We start from the raw sequence: 4,900 nt of genomic DNA on the forward strand, positions 1-4,900 counted from the left end.
GGAAGAAACATTTGAAACGATATTCTGGACCCTTCGCCCTCCATCTCAACGTGGAAGCCCGAAGAATCTCCCTTGTGGTCAAGGAGTGACCACCCTGCAGCAGCAGGCACCATCCAGCCCTCGACGTCTACTTAGTTGCAGTTCCCGCCGGAACTCGAGCGACTGAGATCGACGAGATCAAGCCTGCCCAGCTTCTAACAGCCCGATCCACAGTCCATGCAAAGCTGAGACCCGTGGAGGCGACCGGAAGCGTGGGGCACGCCATCTTGAAGTGACCACGAGACGCTGACCGTGCAGCCCACGAGTGACCCTCGAAGCTGTACCCCGGGGTTTGAGAAGCCCCTACCCTGAGCTACTCCTGAGCCGAAGTTCAGCCCTCCACACTCGACGAGTGCTGCGTGGGGCCCTTTGGCACGATTTGGCTCAACGCGTTGGCCCGGTCACTTGCCAGCTGGCTTGTGGTCCCTGTGCCGACGAACTACCAAAGAAGACTCGTGAATCTGGTTGCTCCAGATCCACACCAGCTCCCCTGAAAAGGAGCCCCGACTCTGACCTTCCTGGTCCGAGTGAGAAGCAATCTTCCGATCCTGCGTGGATTGCTCTTACCAAGGCTTGTTTGCTCCAAACCTGAAGCCGACTGCACCGACGGTGAGAGCCTGCGTGGGACAGATCGTGACCTGCTCCTGGACGTCGCAGATGCCCCAGAGCCCACGTGACAGCGGAGAGAAGCTCCTCGACGACCACCTGATTGCGCCCGACATTGCCTGGTTCCGTCCTGGTTCCACCCTGGTCACTGCTGAGTGACCCAGACTCTGTCCCCTCTGCTTTCAGGTACTCTACAACTTGAGTCCACCCTTGGACTCCACCGGACACTTCGTCTTCACCCTGCCTGCAGCCCTTTCAGCTTCAAGCACCAAGAGCCTGCGTGTCAAAACCCGACGCCACTTCGACCCTGTGCACCCACTTCCTGTGGGTGAGGTAACTTTGCTCCGCCGGTGTTCCCACACTGGTGCACACCTCTAGGGTCTGTGTGTTAAGTTTTGTTCCTCTAGGTTCAGCGGAAGTGTCCTTAAACTTTAACTCTTTGACTTTTACGCACCATTGGTTAACATTGGTGCATGCGTGCGCTTTCCGCACATCTCCCGAATCCCGAGGGCCATTCCCGACTTCAGCATTGCTTGTCCTGACTGCTCCCAGCGATTCCCTAGGCCCTAGGCCTAACCACTGTTCGAGTGGCCTCTCTTATACCACTTGTTTAGTATATGGTTTGAGTGGCCCCCTGCCCTCATCCATAATTGTGCAACTTGTATGTTTAAACAGTGCTTTTTGATTTAACGCTTGTGCCCCTTTATTCATAAAGAATACTGGGGATTGTTTTTAGTAATAAACACATATATTTTTATAATATATACTTGTGTGGTGTCCTTTCATTTGGTATTACAGGATTGTATGTGGTAAAACAGCTCGCTTAACACGACCTCTTAAGTTAAGCCTTTAGGCTGCTTAGTCCATGCTACCCCTAGGATAGCTTGTCTAATAAGGTTGACTTACAACCAGACACCATAAGGGATTGTTTGGTCAGGTAGTAGGTGGTTCCAGAATTGGAAACATCCCCTACCAGGCCAACTTCTCACATCGTGCCTCTATCTGATAGTACCTCCTTAGGAAAGCCCACTCTTGAGAAAACTGCAATGAGGGCCTTTGCCACCACAGGGGCTGTGGTGGTCCTTAGGGGAATAGCCTCTGGATACCTGGTGGCATGATCCACTACCACCAGTATGAATCTGTTCCCAGATGCTGTTTGGGGGTCCATTGGACCCACAATATAAATTCCAACTCTTTCAAAGGGAACTCCCACCACAGGTAGTGGTATTAGGGGGGCCTTTGTTGTGCCACCTGACTTACCACTGGCTTGGCAAGTGACACAGGAGCGACAAAACTCCTTGACATCCTCTGACATGTGAGGCCAGTGAAAGTGTGAAACAAGCCTGTCCCACGTCTTGTTCTGGCCTAAGTGTCCTGCAAGGGGAATATCATGGGCCAAGGTAAGGAGGAACCCCCTAAACTGCAGAGGTATAACCAACCTCCTGGTCATGCCAGGCTTGGGGGCTCTAGCCTCTGAGTAAAGGAGTCCATCATCCCAATACACAGTATGGGTACCTTGGGCATCCCCAGCAGCCTCAGCAGCAGCCTGCTGTCTGAGGGGTTCAAGGGAAGGGCAATCTAATTGAGCCTGCCTCAGGTCTGCCCTTGAGGGTCCCCCTGTCCCCAGAAACTCAACCTGGTCAGGTTCAAGCTCCTCAGAGACAGTCTCCTCTTGGACTGCAGAATCAGTTTCCTCTGAAACCTGATCCTCAACCTGGGGCAAGGTGGAAGGCTGAGCCTTTCCTCTCTTGCTCCTTCTCTTGGGTTGTGGCTGGTCTATTGTTTCAAGATCCACCACTGGTTCAGGAAGGCACTTCTTAGCCTGAGCCCTTGTCATGGCAAGGACATGCTCTGAAATCCCTAGCATTTCTGCATGAGTCCTGTACTCCACTTCTGACCATGCTGAGCTTTCAAGGTCATTGCCTAACAGACAGTCTACTGGTAGGTCTGCACTCACCACAACTTTCTTTAGGCCATCAACCCCTCCCCAGGAGAAGTTCACAACTGCCACACTATGGGAGGTAGTGGAGTTGCTTGCATTGGTTACTAGGTAGCTCTCACCTAGTACAATCTGTCCAGGGTCCACAAAGTCAGGTGTCACCATTGTGACACTGGCACATGTGTCCCTGTAAGCTTGAGCCAGTTTCTCATTAATTAAGGGAGTCTGTCTGTATTTGCCCAGGTTACTGGGGCTTACTGCAGTGGGCAACTCAATGTCCACATCATACAGGAGAACTGCCTGTGTAGCATTGCTTGTCCTGACTGCTCCCAGCGATTCCCTAGGCCCTAGGCCTAACCACTGCTCGAGTGGCATCTCTTATACCACTTGTTTAGTATATGGTTTGAGTGGCCACCCGCCCTCATCCATAATTGTGCAACTTGTATGTTTAAACAGTGCTTTTGATTTAACGCTTGTGCCCCTTTATTCATAAAGAATACTGGGGATTGTTTTTAGTAATAAACACATATATTTTTATAATATATACTTGTGTGGTGTCCTTTCATTTGATATTACAGGATTGTATGTGGTAAAACAGCTCGCTTAACACGACCTCTTAAGTTAAGCCTTTAGGCTGCTTAGTCCATGCTTCCCCTAGGATAGCTTGTCTAATAAGGTTGACTTACAACCAGACACCATAAGGGATTGTTTGGTCTGATAATAGGTGGTTCCAGAATTGGAAACATCACCTATCAGGCCAACTTCTCACACACAGCCTGGGGGACCAAGAGCAACCAGGGGGACCAAGCACAGCCTGGGGGACCAAGCACAGCCTGGTGGACCAAGAGCAACCAGGGGGACCAAGCACAGCCAGGGGTACCATGCACAGCCAGGGGGACCAAGAGCAACCAGGGGGACCAAGCACAGCCTGGGGGACCAAGCACAGCCCGGGGGACCAAGCACAGCCTGGGGGACCAAGCACAGCCTGAGGGACCAAGAGCAACCAGGGGGACCAAGCAGAGCCTGGGGGACCAAGCAGAGCCTGGGGGACCAAGCACAGCCTGGGGTACCAAGCACAGCCTGGGGGACCAAGAGCAACCAGGGGGACCAAGCACAGCCTGGGGGACCAAGCACAGCCGGGGGTACCAATAGCAACCAGGGGGACCAAGCACAGCCAGGGGTACCAAGCACAGCCAGGGGGACCAAGAGCAACCAGGGGGACCAAGCACAGCCTGGGGGACCAAGAGCAACCAGGGGGACCAAGCACAGCCTGGGGGACCAAGCACAGCCTGGGGGACCAAGCACAGCCTGGGGGACCAAGAGCAACTGGAGGGACCAAGCACAGCCTGGGGGACCAAGCACAGCCTGGGGGACCAAGCACAGCCTGGGGGACCAAGAACAGCCTGGGGGACCAAGCACAGCCTGGGGGACCAAGAGCAACCAGGAGGACCAAGCACAGCCTGGGGTACCAAGCACAGCCTGGGGGACCAAGCACAGCCTGGGGGGCCAAGAGCAACCAGGGGGACCAAGCACAGCCTGGGGGACCAAGCACAGCATGGGGGACCAAGCACAGCCTGGGGGACCAAAAGCAACCAGGGGGACCAAGCACAGCCTGGGGGACCAAGCACAGCCAGGGGGACCAAGCACAGCCTGGGGGACCAAGAGCAACCAGGGGGACCAAGCACAGCCTGGGGGACCAAGCACAGCCTGGGGGACCAAGAGCAACCAGGGGGACCAAGCACAGCCTGGGGGACCAAGCACAGCCTGAAGGACCAAGAGCAACCAGGGGGACCAAGCAGAGCCTGGGGGACCAAGCAGAGCCTGGGGGTCCAAGCACAGCCTGGGGGACCTAGCACAGCCTGGGGGACCAAGAGCAACCAGGGGGACCAAGCACAGCCTGGGGGACCAAGCACAGCCTGGGGGACCAAGAGCAACCAGGGGGACCAAGCACAGCCAGGGGGACCAAGAGCAACCAGGGGGACCAAACACAGCCTGGGGGACCAAGCACAGGCTGGGGGACCAAGAGCAACCAGGGGGACCAAGCACTGCCGGGGTACCAAGCACAGCCTGGGGGACCAAGAGCAACCAGTGGGAACAAGCACAGCCTGGGGGACCAAGCACAGCCTGGGGGACCAAGCACAGCCTGGGGGACCAAGAGCAACCAGGGGGACCAAGCACAGCCTGGGGGACCAAGAGCAACCAGGGGGACCAAGCACAGCCAGGGGTATCACGCACAGCCAGGGGGACCAAGAGCAACCAGGGGGACCAAGCACAGCCTGGGGGACCAAGCACAGCCTGGGGGACTGTAGGAGAGTA

The sequence above is a fragment of the Lissotriton helveticus genome (assembly GCF_964261635.1).
Source record: "Lissotriton helveticus chromosome 1_1 unlocalized genomic scaffold, aLisHel1.1 SUPER_1_unloc_5, whole genome shotgun sequence".
Taxonomy (NCBI): domain Eukaryota; kingdom Metazoa; phylum Chordata; class Amphibia; order Caudata; family Salamandridae; genus Lissotriton; species Lissotriton helveticus.